Raw genomic sequence first — 25,008 nt, forward strand, 5'->3', positions numbered from 1 at the left:
GAAGGTTAATATCTCCAAGTTCTTGAAAGGCATGCTGCCTGTCTCTCAGTATAGTGGTCTTACACTCTTCTGTTCAGATCCGAAGGGCTCCAGCGTAAATTAGGGAGTGGCGCACAGAGGAAGAAAGACAGAAGACGTTTGGACTGATAAAGATAAGGAGGCTCCCAGAGCAGATACCCACTAAGGCCCCAGTGTAGTGAAAGGAGGTGTCATTCGAAAGGTGTGGTGTGGATTAGTGTAAATGGGCCCCCTATCTGCTAACGTATTTGAGAACCCTATTTTTATGTGCAAATAAGGAAAATAGTTGAAAGAACTCTAATTTTAATAATAGCAAACATATATAGAAATGAACAAATGATTGAAAGGACCCAGGAAAGAGAATCAGGACATTCCTAATTTCTGTTCTTAAGCTAATTTATTATGAACTTAATTTAAGGCACAAATGTAGAGTGAGGTGCAGCACAGACCAGAACCCCAATCTCCCTGTGATTATTATAATTATTGATGCTGTTATCACTAGTTACTATTGAAAAATAATTCATTGTTTTCTATAAAGTACTTTATAAACACAATCACATTAGAAGTTGACTTGAATACACATTTTGCCCAAAATGATCTGCAGATGGTCAATGTGCTTAGAAAAGGATGCTTAATATTATGTATTAAGGAAATGTGTAAGAAAATCATGATGAGAAATCACTTTATGCTCACTAGACTGACTGTGTGCTGTATGGTGTGGAAAATGAGGAACAAAATCCAAATTTTCAGCTTTGGATGAGTGAATGGATTAAGTATATAGCAAGCCAAAGTAAAAGAATAAATAACAAGACAGACACAGAGTGGGAGCAAGGAAAGGGAGAATGAGTGGAGGAGGGAGGGGAGAGGGAGAAGGAAAGGGAGAGAGAGACTATGATTAAACTGGGCATTCAAAACATCCAGCAAAAATTGACTAGCAGAGTCCTGTTGGGCAGTCAGCTGGAATTCCCAGTGGAGTCCTGGGCAGCACAGTGTCTCCTCTGGTGAGTCTTCCAAGTAAAGAACAAATAGTAACAGAGAGAGATCCCCTCATCAAACTGGGGCTGTACAACCTCCAGCAGAAACTGACTAGGGCAGTGGAACCAGTCAGCTGCAGTTCCAGCAGTTTTCGTTCCATGGCTGAGCTTCCCATGGCCCCCTGTCCAGCTTCTCCTTCCTGCTGCAGGTATTTTTAATACTGTGGGGTACGCAACAGTAATGTTCATTGGACAGTTGGTCTTCTAGCTCTTCTCAAGGGCACAACACAGAGGTGGGGGAACACACCCCCATTCCCGCTCCCCACAAGAAGCTTGCAGGACACTTTGAGACCAACATACTTGATTAGAAGTGCAGGGGAGCAAGCTCACTTCTAGAGCTAGCTCCTCAGGGACTTCACAGAGCATAAGGCAGCTTACTAATCTAATGTAACGGACCTCCTCACGGGGTGTCATACAAAAAGCAGCTGCCGGCATGGTGCCTCATGCTTGTGAACCCAGCACGTTCACAAGCACGTGGGAGGCTGAGGCAAGAGGGTTGAGTTCAAGGCCAGCCTCAACTACAAAGTCAGTTCAAGGCAAGCCCAGGCTACAGGGTGAGACCCTGTCTCAAAAGCGAATAGTGTGTGTGTATGTGTGTGTGTGTGTGTGTGTGTGTGTGTGTGTGTGTGTGTGTGATGTGCGCGCGTGCACATGCAGAAATAGAAACACATGTACCTTGCCGATGAGAATTTAAAATGTAAGTCACTGAGAAAACAGTTCGTTCTAAAAATGCTAAACGCAGTTCCCACGTGAACCAGTAACCTCTTGGCACAGAATCTCAAAACTGAAAACACCCACTGAAATATTTGTATACAAATGTTGATTCCAGTTCCACTAACGAGGGCCCAAAGCATAGGGCCGGACTCCTACTCTCACTAAAATAAGCCGAATCCCACTCTCTCTATTTCTGTGACAGTGTATAAGCCACTAAGAAAAATGTTTTGGTAACAGAGTCAGGACAGGAAAAAAAAAAAAAAAAAAAAGACTACAACAGGCCTGTTTCATCCTCCCCTCTGCTATGGAATAGTCCCATCCTTTACTGTTACAGAGGGCCACTGACTGTAGTTGATAATGGGAGAAATAACCCAGGGAAGGAAAACCTCGAACGAACAGGTATAAAGAATGCAGCTACAGCCTGGCTTTCTTAGCTTGCCCTTGTGTGCAAGCAAGTATCTGTACAAAAGCAAAGAAATCTGAACAAACGGGATGAAAGGAAACACTTGCCATGGCCTCTGCTTTCTACAGCGACCAGTACGCCAGTGTAAAGTACAGAAAGTCTTTAGTGAGCAGAAAGCATTTTCTGAGCATGTCCTATAACCAAAAAATGAGGACGCTGCTTCCTTTTCCAAACAGTTCTTCCCATTCTAGTCCCACCCAGTGTCTGACTTCTGGTTGTGGGCCAGTTGGGTTCACTAGGCTTTCTAAGCACAACTTTAATGGTTTCTTCTTTGCCAAAACATTTTGAATGAGTTCCTCGTGGTTTCTCAATGAGGTCATGCATCTGACCTCACTCAGAGTTGTCTGCACCTGTTCAGACACATTGTCTGTGACCATGTGAGGTTAAACTGGATGTTTTTGTCTGCCTCAAAAATTTAACTTTATTTTTTTTGGAGACAGGGTCCCTCTGTGAAGCCCTAACTATCCTGGAACTTGGATGACCAGACTGGCCTTGAACTCACAGAGATCCTCCTGCCTCTGCCTCTCAAGTGCAGGGATTAAAGGCATGAGCCATCACCACCCAGCTTCTGCCTTAAAAATAATATCAGGTAATAGCAGCTATTTTAGGTATCTCATTTAAATTTCTTACAGTGTTCACCAATGAAAATATTCAAGCGGAGAGATTGGAGATGGGTAGCAAATAAAACATAGAACTTATGAAGGTTGTAGGTGGGACTTGGACCCAAGCATATTGGGTGTTCAAACTTGTGCATTTGGGTTCAAGTCTTACTTTGTATCATCTACATCTGCATGTAGTCCCTGATTCCACCTCCAGAAATGGCTCCTTCACTAGCTTTTGCTTTTCTCTAACATTCGCAAACCTCTGGAAATGTCAGAATCATATTCGTTTGAAGTCTTATAAGAGAGCACAGGGTTTCTGGCTGAAGTAGGCATTTGTCTTTGCACAGTCCTCATTACCACACATATGACCAATAAGATCACCCTGCTGAGGAGGGCAGGGACCCTGCCTAATAGATGTTGGATCTATGGCCTTGTCTAGTACAGAATCTTGTTCACAATAGTTATTCAATAATTATTTGTTCAATCTTTCTTATAGATTACCTGCCAGGAAATATAATATTGCTATATAGATTCATTTGTTAACATTCTTCATAAGAGCCAGTTTTATCTCTTCAATCTTTGACTAAATGTACTTTCTTGATGTCGTGGGAGCATTTAAGCAAATAGATTGAACATTAGAAAAATAATTCTTCATTTTAACATATGACTAAAGTGCTTAAAATACTAGGTGCTAAAACTTATTTTTATCTGACTGCTTACTTGAACCAACATTGAGACTAAAGGGAAAAGAAATTACCGTATGTGAATCTGTTACTTTAAACTTCTTATTCTCATGAGCTTCTTGATAGGTCCATATAGAGAAATTAATTTACAGAAGTAGTCAGCATAACTGCTAAAAAATGCAAGCTTAAATCACTATGCACTTATTCCTTTGTGTGACTTCTGCATATTTCAATATTCAGTTCATCACCTTTAAGGTTTTCAAATTCACCAGCTGGAAGACTACGTATCAGATTCTCCCACAGCACTAAGAATAAACTGATGCTATTGAAAATAAATGAGTAAGCATATTCTTAGCTAAATTGTTTTCTCATGTGACACATACCACTTAACTAACTTTTTCTTTGAGATTGTTCATTTATCATATCCAAGTTGCTTTGGACATCTGCATCTTCACAAACAAAAGCAGGGTCTTGTTGGAAAAGATGCGGTAGAAATAAAATAACTCCTTCTGAGGGTGGTGCAGGCCTGGAATCCAAGTTACCACGGAGACTGAAGCAAGTACAATGGCTGACTGAGCTATAGTAAGTTCAAGGCCAGCCTGGGAAACTCAGAGAGACTCTTGATTCAAATTAAAATCTTAAAAGAGGATTGGATATAGAGCTCAGTGGGAGAGTGCTTATCTCATATGCTCAAGGCTCTAGGTTTTATTTCCAGTACTAGAAAGCAAAACAAAAATCCTAGCAACATTGCTCTATGGCTCTATGATGTGGTTACAAACGAAAGAAGAGGCACTATGGATTTAGCTAAAAACATTGCTTCTTTTTTTTGGGGGGGGGCATGATGAAGGCCCTATAATTTTCAATATTAAAATAGTTCATTTTTCAATACGATCTTATTCATGGGAAGCTCCTCACACCACACTTCAAAGCCCTTCTGTTTAGTTTAGAGTTGATGGTATTCTTCCTGTGCTCATCTCAAAATCTCTCAGAGTCCAAAGTGTCTATGCAAGACCATCAATCTCAGAATGTGTCTAAACACCAACTCTGAGACAGGCCGCAATTTACTGTTCTCTGTGACAGACAAATAGCCCGGGGAGGCCAGCCATTTAACCTCAATGCTTTCTTTGGTGGTTGTGGAGAGAAAGTTTTTGTTGTTGTTGTTCTTATTGTCCTGTCATAAAAAGGCTACAAAATCCATCAACACAGTATAACTGTATGTGCAAAAAACAACGCTAGGCATAGGTATTGTGGCCACCGCATGAAAAATAAAAATAATATTCCATCAACATAATTCGCAAAGAATCAACACGGAGAGACACCTCCTGATTTTGTAGCCAGAGTGTGTAATATCCCTATACTTATTCTATTTGGACACAGATGCTACTGGTCACATCGTTATCTTGAGCAAACAAGTACTAAATTGTAAAAGAGACTCATTGTCCTCTTCATAGGTGTCCAGATATTCTAATGTTGGACTGACCTTTGAGTCATTATTTTATAAATTATGAAAGACATTCGACATTTAGCCTGGAAGTCAGGCTTGAATGAGACTCGCCAAACACTTGCTAGCAGCATCAATGAAGAAGAGTGGAGAGGTAACCTCTGAAATGTCCATCTAGGACATGTATAAACTTTTCAGCATTTATTATTAACGTCTGCTATTTATTTACTAAAGCTCCAACAGTATAGATATTTAATTATTTTTTATTGTAAAAGTCACACATAAATATAACAGGTAGGACAGATGCCACTGAGCTTGCCTACCACAGTGTTAAGTAAACACAAATGTGTTGGACACTTGGTGAACATTTTATTCAACTCTTTTTTTTTTGAAAAAAAAAAAAAGATTTGTTTGCTTTTATGTGTATGAGTATTTTACTTCCATTTATGTGTGTGCACTACATGGGTGCTTTGCCCACAGAGGCCAGACGAGGGTGACAGATCCCCTGAAACTGGAATTGCAAGGGGTTGTCAGCAGCAGCGTGGATGCTGGGAACAGAATCTGATACTCTGTGTATGTGTGTGTGGAGGCAGGGGGATGCTCTTAACTGTTGAGCCCCCTCTCTAGTCCTTTATTCAACTCTCTTCTTGACAACAGAGCTTATTTGGATAGGACTGAAATTCCCACAATTTCCATGAGGCCATAAACCCCACACACACACACACACATACTTAATGTCTTTCTGGTATTTTAGTTTGTGTCTTATAAGAAAATGAGCAGCCATGCCTATGGAATACCACTTGATATGTCTGTGCCATGGACCGGATACTACCTGACCCTAAGGCTATGTCTGTGCCGACACAGCCTTGCACCCGCCTATCTCTGTGATGACGACCTTCCATCCCCAGGTCACTTTTCATCAGGAGCCCACTTCTCCATCCATTGCAATCTGGAATATGTGTAGGGAGATAGCATTGGCTGAGGTACGTCAAAGGCTGAAGATGAGCAAGCTCCCGTGTCTTCCTCAACTGCTTCTTAGACATAATCATCTCACAGAAAATAGCACACACACACGGATGCCTGTGTAGGGTGATCTGGTGCACTTCACCCAATAGACCAAACATGAACTAAATCCTGAACTTGTAGACAGGCAGCATATTGATATGCTACAAATTGACTGAACCCCCAACAGAGAATGATCTAAAATGTGTTTCAACTTCATATACTATTATAAGAACTATAGATCTGAGGAAATGCACTTGCCTGACAAATCAATGGGTTTACTAATTTCTACATATACATGTCCTTTGGTAGTTCAAGTCTTTGGGAATTTTAATTCTAGAGCAAGTAAATATTAGAAATATTCATGTGGCTTAGCTCATCAACTGTATAATTATCGCCGATAGCTTTGTGATATTTTAAGTTCATACAGAGTCCCCCTGTTTCTTTTTGTGTATGCACATGTGTGCTTGTGTGCATTACAATCTGACCTTTAAACTTGGGACTTGCTATAGAATTTGTTTATGTTATGTTTCTACATAAGTTTAGATAATTCTTAAGAAAATGCTGCAGTCCCTGTATTGGAGATATTTTGTTCAAAAAATAATATATATATATATATATATGTGTGTGTGTGTGTGTGTGTGTATGTATGTGTATATATATATGTATTCATACACACTATCTTTTATCATTTTAGGGGACCTTCCCTGTAATAGGGCACCAAAACTGTCCTTATCGTATGCAAAATGACTATATATAATTTGTCTTAGGAATGTTTGTGGAAACTTGAAAGTCACATCAGGAAAATGAATTTGTGATATAGTTGGAATGTGCATTTTGGTGAACTGATTAGAAATTTTGATCTTGATATCTTTTAGTCAAAAGAATTCCTTTCAGATATAGTAAAAATTAAAATGTGGGTTTTTTTTATTTTAAAGGAAAGACAAAGCTCAAGTAAACTGATAATGGATATCAAATCTAGTGTTTCTGAAAAGCAAGTGTAGGCATGCCAGTTAAAACCAGCGCTGTAGATGTAGAAGACTGTGTTATGTCTGCTTATGAAACGGCACATTTTGGTTTTCATCCTTGCTCCCGTTGCATTGTGGATGCTGTGTACCTCTCCCAGCATTCACTGCCCATGTCCTCACCCTTACCCTTACCTCGCCTTCATCTTGTCCCAGACGCTCACTGGGGCTTTGGGTACCAGGACTGACCTTTCTCTTCCTCACTCACTTAGAAAAAAAGCATGAAGGGCTGTGAGTTCTCTCTCAGAAGTTTCGGCTTTTTGCAAAAAAATAGTTAAAAAAAAAAAAACGATTTCAAATTTCTTTCATCTGCTCTCATTATACACTGGAGCACCTTGCCAATTATTTCGTTTCTTCAAAGATTAAAATGTTTTTTCTTCTAAGTAGAAGGGAAACATTTTAATAATCATAGATTAGGAACTTCAAATAATTTCTTGGGGAATAAAATGCTAACTAAAAACCAGTTTGATAAAAAATTATTTATTTCTTAGAGTTTTACACGCAATTGAAGAGTTGCATCAGAGAGATGTAGAGATATTCACAGTAGGGTAGTTATCTTTTTTTTTTTTTAACTATAGTTCTCTTCCTTAAGTAGAAAGGTAAAAGAGTACACTTCGTAGTGAACTTGAACTTGCTGTTTCAGGAGAAGCAGCTCTGTCAACCATTTTTTTTTTTTTGTATTCATCACCAGAATCTAAAAAAAAATCTAAACATGCATTTTATTAAGTATGTTTAACAAGTTATTAAGTGTGTGAAATAAAGCAGAGTAAACATAGGTTTCTTATGTATACTCCTTTTTCTTGCTATGTTTTACATGTCAAAAACTGTATCTAGTTTTCTGCTGTTGTGGATTGATTACAGAATGCTCTGTGTGGGCTACTGTGTCCCAGATGGGGGCAGGTCTTGAGGACCAGTGGGCCACTGGGTCAGAGGACGTTGACATTTCTTAGCCTAGTTCCAGGTCCTGCTCCTGGTCCTCATATGCCATAGAATGATCTATACTATATCTGTAGTTTAGACAGAGAGGAAAAAAAAAAATCAAGTGTATCCCAGTCTAATTGTGTTCTTGCTTGAAAAGTATCTAAATATCTCCTGAATTTCAGAGTTAAAAAGGCATATAGAAGATAGTTTTGAGAAGTATTAGTTTAAGGATTTGATTTAAAAAAATACACTGTATGAAAGTCTCAAAGATTTAATAAAAATATTTAAACAATAACAGAATTAGCAAGACCTGAAGTTCTGCCCTGTAACTTTGTGATACCGGCAACCCCATCCTGTAATTCAGTTAAAATAGTTATTTTATATATTTAGCATAGCCCATGACATCCATCTCTTAAAAAACTGATTTTTTTTTTTTTTTAAAGGTGATTAGCCTGCTTCATCTCTTAAAACTTAAGGTTTTTATCTGGGATACAAGGGTGCTGAATTTCTTGGCAGAAATTCTCCCAGGGGATTGCTAGCTGGTCTTTGTGGTAAAAAGGCCTTCTCATTAAGTTAGATGCTATGTCAACCTGTCCGATTACTTAATGAGGGTACTCGGTATGCAGGTGGGGAAAGAGCCACGTGACCTAGGAGAGGTCAAAAGAGAAGTGTGAATCTAGGTAGTTACTTTTTTTCTTCTTTCTGCCACTCTCAATTTCAGTTTCTTTGTCTCACTCTGTCCCCCAGCCATCTCCCCGCTTTCCCGTTAAAACGTCGGACTCCCCTCGTGCTCGTTGGCGGTGTCTGAGGTCCACGCTTTATTCTCCTCCAGGATCCGTTTCTCCTCTAAACACTTATCATCTAGTGTGTTGGATAAAGAGAATTCCCAGCAGTCGGTTTTGAAAGGAAAGATAAAGTGTTGAGCATCTGAGCGTTGTCAGGTGCTGGTGTCAGTACCCGCGAAGAAGCCTCCTGTTGACAATGATAGCTATCACCGGGCATTGGAGATTGCTCTGTTCTGAACACTCTTCAGAAATCAGCCGTATCTGATTGTTCTTTCAGATCAAACGAAGAAGGAAGACAAAGTAAGCCGGGCATATTCTTTCACTCTGTACTTTGTTGTTAAAAGGGGGAGGAATTCCACGAGGACCCCCCTAACTCAGTTTTAGATAATACCAAACTTTTGTAAGAATTCCTGTTCTCCCCCCAACCCCCAGCTCTTGTTGCCCACCCCGCCCCTCCCACGTTCCTCTACTCTCAGGTCTCCGGCTGTATGAAGGTTTCTCTGGCCCTCTAAGGGTTGCTCTGTGATAGTGAGCGGGGATTGTGGATAACACCAAGCAGTCAAAAGATAAAGTAAAGGATATTTGCTATGTTCAAAGAATGTGCCATGCAAGTAGCTGTATTTAGCTCCAAATAGGGTCATTTCTCTTTTCTTCCTTCTCTGCTTTCTTCCCCTTTCTCATATTTCTTTCTTTTCTGGGGATGGAACACAGGACTTTACCCCTTGAAGTACCTGCTCTCCGACTGAGATACACCCTTAGCACTTCATTCTTATTAAATTGTAGAAGCATTTTTGCATATTTTCCGGTGTTACTCATGGAACCTCTCTGCCACTGACTTAGTCTGTGTCCATGATTATTTCAGTTTGCTCTTGGAAGTGGACAGGAAGACTGTCATTTAAATTAAACTGCTGCCCCCCCCCACCCCAGAAATGAATTCTGTTGCTGGTAACTGAACTTCTGAAATAAGAAGATGTGGTAAAACACCTGCCATTGAAAACAGCAAGGAAAATAACAGTGCAGTTGGCATGCTTCTTAAAATGTATTTCTTGTTGGACACAGGAAGTCGTTTCTCACCAAATTGTACCGTGACATAATGTACAACATGTCAGAGTCCTTGCTAAAATACAAATTGGAATTGAGCTGTGTACAGTTAGTCTTAGATCTCTCCGTCAGTTTTGCACGTTGAGACGGTTCGACATGCAGAGCTTATAAATTCTCCACTCAGACAGGGTTTTGGAGAATTTCACAAAACTCAGTGGGGTCCTAGTAGGGATACTGACATGTACCGCTGAGTTCTTTAATGACCACTAAACAAGAGAACACCACTCCTAATTTACTCGGGCAGAATTCAATACCATAACAACGCAATTGAAGAACACTGGTTTTCTTTTGTCAAACTATTTTTTTTTGTGTGTGTGTGTATGCTCTGATTTTTAACTCTTCTATCGGCCGCTGACTTGAAATTGCTTACCAAGTTTGGATTCGTATCCTACGTGCGAGAATATTATATAATTGGTCTGTTCTATTTCAATATTCTCTGCTATCACCATATATAATAGGCACACATTTGTTTAAACAATATCCAATTTATAATATACTTCATGCATATCCATCATACCCTGCTACCTTCCCCTTATGCCTTTTTAACACCTTCTTTTAGGTCCCTTTGTTCCCATAGACAGTGTTACTTCAGCTCTCATGTTATATGTACAAATATGATTTATGTGTTGATACAAGATGTAGGACCAATAAGTGAGAAAAAAAAACATGGTGTTTTTCTTTTTGAGATGGACTAAAATCATTTAATGAGATTATCTCCATTTGCATCAATTTTCCTTCATGTTGGTGTATGTGCATGTGTATGTGTGATATGTGAACATTGGTGTTTGCATCTTGTGGGCACACACGTATGTTTGGTTGGACATCCTTGTTTGTGTACATGGAGGCCTGAGATCAGCACTGCAAGTCCTCTTCAATTGCTTTGTACTTTCTATGTTGAGGTGGGGTCTCTCGGATGAACTCAGAACTCACGGATTGAGTCTAGCTGGGTAGCTTGGGGATCTCGTCTTTCTCTCCTTAGTGCTAGAATTATAGGCAGGCTGCTGTATCCACCCAGCATTACTGTTGGTGCTGGGGACCTGAATTCTATTCTTCACACTTACGTGGGCAAGTGCTTCACCCTCTGAGACATCTGCATAGCCCCTTATTTTTCCTTATAGCTGAAAACACTCCATTGTGCATATGTATTTCATTTTCTTTTTCTTTATCCATTCTTCTCTTGATGGATAGCTAGGCTGCTTCTATGACCCAGTGTGCTGGCTGGTTTTGTGTGTCAACTTGAAACAAGCTAGAGTCATCAGAAGAAGGAGACTCAGTTAAGGAAATGCCTGGCCGGGTACCAACAGTAAGGCATTTTCTCAGTTAGTGATCAATAGCCCATGGTGGGTGATGCCATCCCTGGGCTGCTGGTCCTGGGTTCTATTAGTAGGTGGGCTGAGCAAGCCATGGGAAGCCAGCCAGTAAGCAGCACCCCTCCATGGCCTCTGCACCAGCTCCTGTCTTCATGATCCTGCCCGGTTTGAGTTTCTGTCCTGATTCCTTCAGTGATGGACAGCAATGCTGAAGTGTAAACCAAATAAACCCTTTCCTCCCCAACTTACTTCTTGGTCATGGTGTTTCATCAAAGCAATAGAAACACTAACTAAGAGACTCAGCTACTGTTAATAGTGCTGTAGAAAGTACTGGAGGGCGAGTATATCTGTGGCAAGTAGATGGAGTCCTTTGGGAAAAAGGTGACGCATGTCCCAGTTCAGGATTAGAGCTTCCAAATTACTTTGGAATCCTGAAAGCTATCCCAGGGCTGGCTCCTTCTTTAGTCAGTATAGACATTTGTGTAAGTGATCAGCTTTTCAGCACTGTGAAGCGAGGAAAAGGTTGAACAGGGAACTTGGTAACTTCTTGGTGATGTCAAGAAAGTTGCCTGCCTCTGTTGGGTCACCAGAGTTGACCCTACAGGCCTACCTTTGTTAGGCTGGTAATTTGAAAAGCCAACAGAAAGAGGTCCGGGGAGCTGGAAAGAAGGCTCAGCGGTTAAGAGCGAGCACTTGATGCTTTTCCAGAGGACCTGAGTTCAGTTCCCAGCACCCACATTGGACCGTTCACAACTCCTTGTCACTGTAGCTTTAGGAGATCTGACACTCTTCTCTGGCCTCTGATTAGATGTGCACACATGTGGCACAGACACAAACGCACACACAGACACAGACCCCCACAAAATAAACCTTCCACAAACAAACCAAGAGGCAAGGATTGCCATTGTTCCACTCCAGGGGACTTTAAAAAAAAAATGTCTTCAGCATACATAGTTCCCTCAAGCAAGGAGGGATAAATGACTTTATTCTGAGACAGAGAGTGAGATTCATCACAAAAGAGGAACAGATGGGGCACACGGGAGCTGAAGGAAGTAGCGGCTATTTCTGGTTCTGGACCAGCACGGCAGGCTGGTGATAAGGGAAGTGTCATGGGAACAGGTTTGTAGGTAGAACTTTCCTGCCTCAGAGTTGCACTGGCTTTCCTTATCCTGGAATGCTCTTTCTCCAGCTGTCATGGGTCTTTGATGTTCATCTTAAGTGGTACCTCTTTGCTGACTCCCATGATTCCCTGTTCTGAGCATCAGGCTCCTGCTACTTTCTGTCTAAGGATCTGATTAATTTCTCCAGTGACAGTGCATCACAATTGGTAACCAACCCACATGCTTGTTTCATGCGCACCATTGCTAAATTAAGCTCCACAAATGACCCTGTGACTCTTGCCACTTCTCTGTTCCAAGCACTTAGCATATTGCCCAACATCTAGTAGACATATGTTATACGTTTGTTGATCAAAAGAGTGAATGAATCAGACAGACTGGGTGACAGGAGAAGGGCAGCCATCAGGGAGAGAGATGTGGGGGAGGTCCTTGTTATGGAGAAATAGTATGAATCTCTTGTTTGGACTAAAAAAAATAGTTTGGCCTTGGGGAGCACAGGGAAGGTGAAAATAAGTAATAAGGAATAACATGGAAGGGTAAATTAGGAGTGAATGCTGGGCTGTGGATTTTCTGCTTTTAAGTGATAGTTGTTGAACTGGAGATGGACATTCTTGCCCCTTTAAGCTCTTATATCTTCAACCTACAGACCTAGAAGGAAGGGCATATCTTTGTTTTGAGTGCATCTACTATCAGACCTAATATCCTTGTACTGGACCCATGGACCTCAGAGAGAATTGGTTGGAACTGTCAGGGGCCTTGAGTCTAAAGTTAAAGAAGTTTCAAGGATCTGCTGAGTCCTACAGTGTGAAGGTTCATATCAGGCCAAGCCCAACATCTGAGATCAATTCAAGCCAACAGACTAAATGCCTCTAGGGTGTGCTCAGCCCTGTGGCAAAACACAAAATAAATCAAAAGCAAGATTCCCTGTTCTTACAGAACAGGAGAGATCTGTCTCTGATAGAATTGCTCCAAGTGCCCTCCCTTCCTGGAGAGGTATAAGGGAGTCAGGCAAGACTCAGGTGTCCAGACCCCCCTCATAAAGTATCCTGTTCATGAGGTGAGCTGCTGTGCTAGGATCTGGAGAATACCCAGATGCTACTGTAGACCTTCTTGGCTGTGTGTCTATCCTAGTCTAGACAAATCCAGGAAGGCAACATGAAGGAGCCCTGGATGATCAGTGGGTCATCCAATGTTCGTCTGACACCAAGAAACCATGTTTCCCTGGGCAAGATGTTTTAATGATCAGAACGGGCTTTTAATCATGGTGACAGTTTGGGTACAGTGCATCGATCAACTATTTATTGTGTATCCACTAAATGCTAAGCATTGTACTAAAAGAATCCCATTTTTTCTTGGCTCATGTGAGAAACCAAGAGAAGGATGGGAAATTTTTACTGCAACTGCCAATTTCTGTGTGGATTATTTGAGGCTTGCAGAGGAGTTTGCAAAACTGCCTGAAGTATCCTGGAAGTGTTATATATCAGTTGGTCATAAAAAGAAGTATTACTGAAGTGTAATAAAAATCAAGTGTTTCAAATCCAAAATGTAATGAAATGCATTAATGTAAAGGGTCATCAGAGTTTTAGGACACTTTATTAAACTGGAAACTCAGAATTTAATTCCTGGGTGTAAAAATATTTATTTGGGGGAAATGAGTTTATATCCCCATATGGAATTTGTTAAAATACACTGCTCCTAATGCCCCCATGTCTATAAAAGCAGGCCTTTCAGCCCCCACTACCCATGCTGATTTGGTAGCCTAGTAGAGAACCCACATGAGGGAAGGCTGAACAGGGTGGTGAGGTATGGTGAAATCTGAAGAAAACCACTGAAGAGTAAGAAGCATGGTTGGTGGGTACAGAATGAGAAGGCAGCTAGATCCTTGTTGCCAATAAATGAGCATCAATAAGTGGTCAGCCTTCAATAGCACAACAGACCGCTGAGAGCTGATGCCTCCCAGTCTAACTTTCCATGCTGGCTTCTGTCTCCGGGTTTCTCAGGCCAGAAGAGCGTGCAGTCTATGCTTCTCCACTTTTATCTCCTTAACTCCATGTTTTTGCTTGTGGTGACATGATCAAGACCCAGCTGGGGTTGCTGATGACACAGAGGAGGTGCCTTCCTTGCTATGGATACGAGCATATCAGGCTTTTCCATGCAGACTTTTCCTTAAGATGGGGCGTGCAGTTGGTAGCATCAGGAGGGTTTTTTCAACCTTTCTTGATGCTGATAACATGTGGGGTGGGTAAGTCTTTGTTCTGGTGAGTCAGGATGTATATTGTAGAGCCTTTAGTGGCATCTTTAGCCTCTACTTCCGGGTGAAGACGCCACTTTTCTCCGAAGTGTGGCAAGCGAAAAGGATCCCTGCTATTGCCAACTGTCCCCTCCTAAGTAGTGACACTGCCCCTCTTGATAACTTTTACCTAAGTGACACTTCAAACTCCCCCTTTAAGCTAACCTTTCATGCTTTATGTCTAACACAACTTTTTGATGAGAGACCTATATCGTCACAATGATCATAAGAGTTCAAAGTGTTTAAAATCTCAGCCAGGAATGTTGGCACACGCCTTTAATCCCAGTACTTGGGAGGCAGAGGCAGGCAGATCTCTGAGACTGAGGCCAGTCTGGTCTACAGAGTGAGTTCTAGGACAACCAGGGTTATACAGAGAAACCCTTTCTGAAAAAAAAAAACAAATAAAAATAAAGTATTTAATATCTCAAAGTTTGAAGCATCTAATTATGTGACACAGGGAGTTTTTTTTTAAATAATCATGAATTATATGCTCAGACAATATCACATTTCCTTCATAGCAATATTAACCCAGTAAATTTGCTAAGTGAATGAATGATAGGTCTCAAGAAAAGGAAAATATTCTATTTGCTGTTACCTCAGGCGTAGTGAGTCTTCTTTCTATCAATGACTTAGTGTACCAAGAACACCGTGACCTATGTGGTTAACAGAATGCCGGCATTGTACATTGCTCTAGCAGACAGACTCTCTCATGCCTCTATTGAGCTCTGGAGACCATTTGAAATCCCCCTGACAGTAGTCTGAAGAGGAGAATTTTCTTTACGCTTTCCTTCACCAGTCTTTGCAACAGCAAGCTGTAGAGACCTTGGCTGGATCACCAATGACTTGATTTGGTGTGTTTTGTTTTGGACTCTTTCCTCTTACCACACTGAGAACTCTTTGTGAGTCATACGAGTTTGATTCAGCTTATGTAATCTTTGAAGAACCTACAACAAGCCTATACATATTGAATAAATGCATATGTGAGGGAGTCCTCCTGCCTTCAAGGTCTCAACTTCTCCTCCAAGCCAATTTTTTTCCCCCTAAAACATAGGTTGGACAAAATCTGCCATTTCCATGCATGAGTTAATATTTTAAGGCTGAGAGACCCCATGCCAAAGCTCTTTGCCCTTGATCGACACCATGATATTCTTCAAGAATAGGTCTGTATAACCACAGATCTCACACATATTAAAGATAAACATTATTGAAGCCATCTCCAGGGCACAATGATCTATTACTGCTACTCAAATCCTTCCAGAGTTTCCCTTTCCTCTTAAGTAGTCATCAGATCTCTGTTAGAGTGCCACTTTCCCTTGATTTTGAAGCTTGGCATTTAATGTAATTGTGATCTTAAAAATCTATAAAGAGCAGGAACATGGTTCACGTCAGTGAAAGACATTCTCTCGACTGCTTTGCAGAATGAACTTCCCAGCTGACTCTAACTGGTGGCGTTTGAATGGGCACATAGGACCCGGGAGGTGACAGCAGGTTGCTGGCCACTCTGAAGAGAAGAATAGCTGGGGCGCTTTCTCCGCCCACCTCCCACTGTCCCTTTCCAGGATAGAGGAAAGGAACTCTTCAAACTGGCTATCAACTGCACTAAGACGGGTCTTGAGGTCAAAATCTGACACAGAAGAGGGAGTACTGATCCAGGGTTTTCTTTGCACACCTCATTCTTTGGATAAAGGCCTATTGCACTCTGTATAAATCTACTCTAAGATCATGCTCCCACCAAAGACCTTTTGTTCATGAAGTGTGTCAATGGTAAGTAATTGAACAGAGAGAAAAGGTGGTAGGTACATCTGTAGCCAGACATATAAATAGACGCACACAGAATCCACCACACAAATTGCAACTCTCTTCTTGAGCAACTCTGAGAAGTGCCAACTGCTGGCTGACTCCCCCATGCTATGTAGGTCAGGACGATACGAGAACCCACACGATAAAAAAAATCACAACAAAATGTCCCCTTAGTTGGTCCTAAGGAGTTATATAAAGCGCCTCTAATTGACCACATCAGAGGAGATTTTTGAACTTCTTGCATGAAAACAACTTGGCATTCCTGGTGATCAGACCATTTTTAGCAAGGGTTTACTCTGAGTGCCCCAGAATAATAGGGACAGTATTTTTAAATAAATGTGTTGCAACATGCAGGCCGAGTTTTCAAAAGCCTCATCTGCTCCCCTTTTAGAAAGGTGGGCTGCTGCTCTGCTGGAGAAGGGAGATTGGCTCCCAGGATTTTTTTTTTTCAATAAACAGTGTTAGAGAGGGACTTTTTTGGTACTTGAATGTTATATGTTTAAAAAGAAAAAAGTTGCCTTTAGAGAAGTACAAAAAAAAAAAAAAAAAACCTTTTACTCTGAACGTGCCATTCAGTTGAAGTCGCCTTTGTTAATTCAGTGGGGCTTTGTTATGTTCACAAATTGAATTTTTTTGGACACCCGACTCTTCTAAAACTTGCTATGGTGGAACCATTGATCACTATTAGCCTCATCTAGATGGTACAAAGCAGCAAGGAGCATTCTCTGGTGATAATTCTGGGTTGGGTAAAGTAAACATCACAGAGTCTGTAATGTAAGGAAATGGCTTTCTCAGGGCAATGGGGAAGAAGGAAGAAAGAAAGAAAAATGTATTGAAAGTCATGAAGCCAAACTTTTCCTCTGATAGTTATTTATATACATAATTCTAATCAAAATTATTTATTACTAAGTAAGCATCACTTTCTGGCTAATCATATTCTTTATACTTGACTATCTATCATCATTCAAATTATGGAATACTTAAAATTGTATAATGAAGAGTTTACATAAAATTTGGGGAATGTATGAAAACTAAAAATAATGAATTTCTGTATGAAAGACTGTTAGTAATGATAGAAGATGTTGGTGAAGTTTATTTAGGTAATATCTGCATGGTAACTACACTTCCTCATAGAATATTCCTTGGAGCTACTTTCTGGAGCAGACCAGGTTACAAAGGTCATGGAGTTCATTTGCTATGATATTTCTTATGTGATCAGGTTCACAAAGCAATGAACAAGTCAGCGCCCGAGAACGATATAGTACAAATAGCTTCACAATAAAGGATTTCAAGCAAGAGATCTCAATTCACATGAACATCTAATCACACGTGATAGAGAGATACACAAAGTAGATGGACAGGGGAGGGTGTGAGTACAGTATTGAAATCCAATCCAGTCAAGGTCAAAGAATGCAGACTCACTGCCTCCACAAAAGCTTAAGAGTGTCAGTCTTGATATTAGAAGCCATTTCTTCGCTACTAGAAGGAGCACCGCCCAGGGTGGTATTTTCCAGGGAAATAGTCCATTTTCATGCATTTTTTGCAGACATTGATGAATCTTTTCCTACATGCTAGACATGTAGTATTGTAGTATTTTGTACGTGCTATGGAGGAATGAGGGAAGAGAGCAACCATAGTCTTTTGTATTGCTAGAGTTCTCTGATGTGAGACATGGGCACTTAGTCTTCTTGCTCTCCCTTTTAGCCTGCCTACTTATCGGGTTTATTTACTTCTGGTATCTTCCCTGTAGCAGACCTTTTTATTCAGAACCTAACAAGAAAGATGACTTTGCATGAAGACTGGCAATTGGCCACATTTCCTGGACGTAAAAATTTTCAGTCTTTATTGCCCATGGCTCAACTGTCTCATTGCATTGTAGTCAGAGGTAGAATCTTGAGTTCAACCCGCTCCATTAAAAAAGTCACTAGTATTGCATATTGTCATCTTGTCTTCCACTCACCGAGTTCAGGGTTTCAACATTGCTTAATGAATATGATAGAATAGAAGACCATGGCTGATATCTGCGCCGCAATTAGAGAGTCTAGAGAATGGAATCCTGATAGAACACAGAGTTCTTATAAAACCATTATCCCAAATGTAATAGTAGGTACAAATTGCTGTGTATGCCATGTACTGGCATCCTCACTTTGAACTGATACATAGGTACCTTAAAATAGTAACCAAATTTTGTGTTCATGAAATTGTACTAGGGAGATATAGCATTCCAATTTTACAGATTGAGGAACTGAGAGAGAGAGAAATGAATCAAGATTGACAGCAGTTGGGATTGGAAAGTGATGGAATAGGAATGCAAAGCTATTTTGCATTTATTTATTTATTGTTTGTTGATTAGAAAACTAAAAGCAAAAAGGGGTACCTATCCATCTAATCTCTGGAGAACTATTTCCTCCAACTCTTGCGTTTGCTTGTCTTGCTCACCTCTGTCCTGACTTTTCTCTGGTGATAGCATGTTGAGAAGTTGTTTCTTAGTTGGACATCCCTGATGTGGGCCATTTGCTGTCAAACTGAGCATTTTGGTTTGCAGAAGCATCTGGGAAGGCTTGGAGTCATCTTGTACTACAAGTAGCAGCCTTCTACAGTGGTGATGTCTCTTGCCACAGCATAGAGACTATGTGGTGGGCCTGGTTTGGAGAACTTGGTCACAGAAGACACTGGGACAAGAACATAGCCCTTGGAAGGCAGGTAATATCTGAGTATATATAGCCACTCCATGGCATTTCACAAGGCTCCTGTTTTCTACATCTGGAAATTCACCTCCACAGGCATGCAGAACTGAGCACCAGGTCAGGAACCTATGCCAAAAACTCTTCATAATGCCATTTTATAATCTGAGTCTCATCTAACACAAAGAAAGATTACATTATAGTGATCAAGGGCTGTGAGCACCTCTAGACTAATTCACATCTGGTCCTAGACAAAACTGGGAAAAAAAAAACCCACAAACTTCCCAATGGTGCTTTGTAACATGCTTTGAAGTGAGTTTGCCAATAGCCCTGCAGGATTAACTAGGTATTTTTTTTTCTTTGAGACAACCTACCCCTAACTCCATTTTATTCACCTGTAACTTCCCATAGCTAAACTGCTATTCAAATTTAATTGTCTATTTAAAAATAGCCAGTGACCTAAGCACGGATACTATTTTTTTTTTTGGACATGCACGCTTATTGTGTGCAGGAGCATGGGAGAGAAATTTGTGAGGGGTCAGAGGCCATCCTTGCATGTCATTCCTCAGGAATCATTCACCATCTTCATGATAGTCTCTCAAGGACCTGGAACCTGCCAAGTAGGTTAGTCTGGCTGACAATTGAGCCCCAAGATTCAGCCTCTCTCTGTTCTCTAGTACTAACAAGTACATGTCACTGCACCCAGATTTTTACATAGATTTTGGAGATCAGACTCAGGTCTTTCATGCTTGCAAGGCAAGCACTTTAGTGACTGCACTATCTCCTTGGCTGTGGATATATATTATATATTATGTTTCTAATGTAATATTATATATGTAATATAATATGATACATGATATTAATATATATTTAATATATGTATATTAAAACTTCTTTCTTTCATCCCTATTCTGTCATAAGTTAAGTATTTTCATAAAACAGTCTGTTTAGTGCCTTCATTGTTTGTTTTTTGATTTTGGCAATGGAGGCTGAATGCCATTATGGCTAGACAGAAGACAGGCAGAGGGATCATAAGGGAGGGCTCCTACAGAGTATGATGCAAACATAAACGGTCAAAACCCGAACACTGTCTTGGATTCAGGCCCCTGGAGACTCTCTGACATCACGTCAGAAGCTTCTGAGAGCTGCAGCCTTTTTCTCCCCATGTCTCAGGCAGGCCCAACAAGAAGACACTAGATCACACCTCTCACACGGGCTCTGCAGCAACCCCATTCATTCTGAGGATTCAACTAAGCAGTGCGGTGAAAAATTACCACCGCATCTCACAAATTCGAAACTTTTCCTTCGCTCCAAATGCTGTGTCTGCAAAACACCAAAACATCCAGATGAAAAGTAAGATCTGCAGTCAGCCATTCTGATTTTTGTTCCGCACAACAACAGGGAGCCACTTACAATCATCGGAACGGCTTGCCATGTTTTCTGACATTGTTAATTTATGCTGTTTCTTTCATCTCACCCAATTCTCTGATTATCCACCATCTAGTGATATAATCAGCTCAGCATCCCGGGGGAGGGGGGAGGAGGGAGGCAGGGAATACTCAGTTTGAGCTCTATGTGGGCATTTTTGAATACCCTTTTTCTTTTGGTCAACACAGCAGGAAAAAAAAAAAAAACACGACAAGGGTGTGGGCAAGTCAAACGTTTTGCCATGCTGCATTTAATTTTTACCTAGAAATAGGTAGTGCTCGCTGACTGAAAAGGATACCCTTGGCTAACTTGTGACTTTCAATAGTTTATAGTGTCCTTCTAACCTATTTATGAAAGAGTCTGCACAATATTTTATTTTTTCATTTTCCCACTGGCCTTTCAAAAGAGCGAACCCCATGCCAGGGAAATTGTGTGATTATTCAGTTGTTAGTGGATGTCATTTTTGTCAAACACCATTCTTTAGTTTTTACATTTAGGAAATGTTTTTGAATATTATTGGTCATATTCGTTTGTTACAGAGTCCAGGGTGGCCTCAAACTCACTATGTAACCATGGCTGTCTTCAAACTCCTGATTCCCCTGCCTCTTCCTCCAAGGGACTGGGCTCATGAGTAAGAATCTCCTACCTAGTTTGTTCATGGATATTTGTTAGGCTTAATTAAATTATCTGAGTATCCTTACAAAATATAAAGTACACGACCATCAAATTGAGGCGTTTTGTTTAAAACATAGGCCTAAAGAATATTTTTTTTTTTCTCAGCCGGGTGGTGGTGATACACACCTTTGATCCTAGCACGTGGGGAGGCAGGGTCAGGTGCTTCTCTGAGAGTGAGGCCAGCCTGGGCTACAGAGTAAGTTCCAGGACAGTCAGGCCTACACAGAAATATCCTTTCTTGTGTGATGATATTTTGTGGATGATCTAACAAATAAAGCCTGCCTGAAGATCAGAGGGCAAAGCCAGCCACTAGTTAGCCATAGAGGCCAGGCACACACCTTTAATCTCAGCACTAGGGAGGTGGAGACAGGAAGTGATATGGCTGGGTGGAGAAAAGGAATGTAAGGCGGGAGGACACAGGAGCTCAGTCATTTTGACTGAGAAGTTGATGAGGTAAGAGGTGGCTCTAACTTGTTCCTTTGTCTCTCTGATCCTTTGTTGCATTTACCAATTAGAATTTGTGCTACAGTCTTGAAAAACCAATATATCTATATCTATATCTATATCTATATCTATATCTATCTATCTATCTATCTATATCTTATATGTAATATATATGAACGTTTTTCTCACGGATCTAAATCAGAACACATGAATACCAATAAGCCTTCTTAATAGAAAGCCCCATCAGGGAGCCAGTCTTTTACAGTGTTCCTCTTTTGGTTTTCGTTGGTAGATTGCATATTTGTGCTTTACCTGGGCTGGACAGTGCATTGTTGTCCTGCCTGATTTGGGGAAAGTTTGGAGGTCCGTGGATGCTCCCTTTGTCTCCTCATCAGAATATATGCTTATGAGTGTACTTTATAGGCAGCAGCTGACCCGACGTTACAGCCCATGAAATGTTCTCCTTCAGTGCGCGTCTCAGAGGACCACTAAGCCATTCGAGTTTATATGTTAGCCATTACAGACGGAAAATGCTTGTCCTAGAGAACCTCCCAGCATAGGGAGAGTGGTTTCCATGAATAGACAAGAGAAGGGTTTGAAGAGAGGGTACTTAAAAGACAAGGGGAGTTGACAGATTTTATTAGAGTGGCATTCAGCAGAAAAGTGTTTTCTGAGGTGAGATGCTAGAGACTCGGAGGAGTTTCACCAGCCATGGTCTTTAGAGAGCTCGGTATTGGGCTGGCAGGGAAGTTTAAGCTGTATCATTACAGCAGAAAACACACAGGCACTCACATTGGAGCCTGAAGCGTCTGACTCCCGTCAGTCATAAGAGGAGCCCTGCACCTACTTTCTCCAGGAATGATAATTTATCATTTACAATGATAACTTATTCTAAAAATGTCATTTACTTGATGCCTATTAGAAAGCTCTGCAGACGGTCTTTTACAGAGTGTGATTTGTCACAACTCACATGTGAAAAAAAAAAAAAAAAAGGGAAGTCAGAAAAAAAAAGAATTCAGCAAAGCAAATTAGACAAGTCCTTCCTTATGTCGTCGACCGGTAAACGCTGCAAACGCGGCAAACGCTGCTTGTACACTTCCGGGACCATTGCTCCGTATGCGGCGTGTAAAAGGTAATGTTACAACTCTTTGCAAGGACCTTACAAGAACAGTTATTGAGGACCTACATGACAGTAAATCATTAAAATATACCTTCTGTTAACTGCTTTCATGTTAGTAGAAAAACAAAAACCTCACCGTTTCCTAAACTGAGGTCAAGGGACGAGAGATATCCCACGTGCAGGAGACGGTACACAGCATATAGTTTTGATTAATTACTCACCAAGCATATAAGAATTTATGTGTGGGCCCACAAGAGCACTTATTAAAGTATTCTCTTCTCACTTTTTCTGAGACACCCTTAGGGGAAAAGTAAAAATCAGTGCCTGGGCGGGATATTAAAAAAGAAACAACAGTAGGTAGGCACTGTTATTTTATGTAACAAACAAACCACAATTTTATTATTAAAAGAATAAAAAAAATCTATCCCATCCCTTTTCACAGGAGGAAAAGCAAAAGAATTCTTGTTACAAGTCCTAAATTTATATCAAATTCACACATTTACAAGGGAAGTCTCTTGTTTTGGATACAAAGTTAATTTAAATCTAGTAACTTGAATACAAAATAACACTACTGACTAAACCACACTGGTTATCTATTGCCATAGAGTTTTAAGCTGTGTTTTTCATTGCTAAACCTCTGTGGTGATTTCTACATTAAATGGAATGATATGTTTGATTATTGAAGAATAGAGAAAAAAAATCTGTGTAAGCAACTTATTTTCCCCCCCCATGTAAAATCTTACTGTTCCTATGTACTGGCATTGTGCACTGATTCCACACTTTAGAAAGCTCTCTGCTTTGTGGGAACTTAATGTTGAATTGTATTTAAAAAAAAAAAAAAGATACTGTCAATTGGGAGAAAACAAGGAAACTCAGAACTCGACTCATTAAGCCCAATGAGTCGGGGACTTTTGAATGATTTGCGCGGAGGATTGTGCACACATCCTGAGCAGAACGCGTGTCAGCTTTCCCTGTTGTAAATTCCTTTGTAGCATCTTGGTAGAAAGACACTTCCCATTTTGTGGCAACCCTTCGGAATGTGATTTTCAATGAATCCGTTCACAAGGTTCAAAAGCCTTAAATTACTAGACCGCGGTTACCATTGAGAAAACGCACCAAGCAATATCAAGAAGAGCGAGCAAACATAACCAGGTACAAGATGAATTTTCTAAGGTCGCCATGTAAGCGCTTCTCGGAAAGGATTAAGACTTTCCCTGAACAAGAAAGTTCCCAAACAACTCACTTCCGAGAGCGGGAAACATACACGCTTTGCGGTTCCTTGTGCTTGGCCAACTTTATGCTGGTAACCAATTCTCTCTGAGATTCTGTATTTTAGAATGTCCTCATTCATTTAATCTTCGAGGGAAAAAAAGGCTATAGAAGCATAATGATTTTTGTGGGATCAAAACAAACAAACAAACAAACTAACTAACTAACTAACTAACTAACTAACTATCTAACTAACAAATCACAACCATGCAAATCCGACCAAGGGCGCTTTTTATAGAATCCCTGACATAAATGGTTGCAGGTGGTGAGAACCAGGCTCAGGGGCCGTGGATCAACCACAGCACTGCCAAAATAACTTGCTTTGTTACCACAAACAACTTGTGTTCTGTAGAAAGTCTCCGCTCTGAGGACATTTCCGTCCCCAGGTCCACTTACCTTCTCTTCTGCAAAGAGGTCCTCAGCTCCTGCCCTTCCGTTGAAATTCCAAATCTCTCTGTCTTGGAGAAGCCGTGGATCTGGAACAGAGAACACCGAAAGATGTAAACTGGATCAAAGGGTTATTGATATTCTCTGTGGAAATGTAAGATTCTAAGTCCTCAAAAGTAAAATCTGAATTATAACAAGTCTATTGCTGGATTCTAGCCGTGGAACAGGAAAAAATTGATTAGCAGTTATTAAAAAATAAAAACAAAATCATGACTGTCAGCCAGGGCCTGTAACCCCAGCTGTTTGGGAGGTAGAGGCAGGGAGATAAATACAAGGCTACGATGAGCTACAGAGGGAGGGCCTCACTGGACGACCCAGTGAGAACTTATTTCAACATTAATGTTTAAAAGAGGACCCGGGATCTAGCTGGGTGGCAGAGCACTTGCCTAGCATGTTCATGAGGGCCTGGGGTTAGTCTCCAGGGCTATATAAAAAAAAAAAAAAAAAAAAAAAAAAAAAGAAGAAAGAAAGAAAGAAGAAAAGCTACCTGAGCAGTGTGCTAAGTGAAGTTTGATTTCATAAACGCACACATGCAGAGTCACTTGGCATTTTCCCTACAATTTAAAAGGAAAAATTTTGCATGATTTGTTTACCTTTACAAAAAGTGAGGTGTTGTGGGGTTTACCTAAGACAG

General features: G+C 40.7%; 1 protein-coding gene across 9 annotated transcripts in view; it reads right to left on the minus strand.

Moving 5' to 3' along the window:
- Positions 1-24,392, minus strand: part of Tenm3 (teneurin transmembrane protein 3) — a 727,726-nt gene extending 703,334 nt beyond the window's left edge. For all 9 annotated transcript variants that reach the window (XM_028854524.2, XM_028854525.2, XM_028854518.2 and 6 more), the window contains exon 1: positions 24,324-24,392. The gene's annotated coding sequence lies outside the window, so the exon portion shown is untranslated. The remainder of the gene's footprint in view (positions 1-24,323) is intronic.
- Positions 24,393-25,008: the final 616 nt, after the last annotated feature.

Source organism: Peromyscus leucopus, chromosome 17 (assembly GCF_004664715.2).
Source record: "Peromyscus leucopus breed LL Stock chromosome 17, UCI_PerLeu_2.1, whole genome shotgun sequence".
Taxonomy (NCBI): domain Eukaryota; kingdom Metazoa; phylum Chordata; class Mammalia; order Rodentia; family Cricetidae; genus Peromyscus; species Peromyscus leucopus.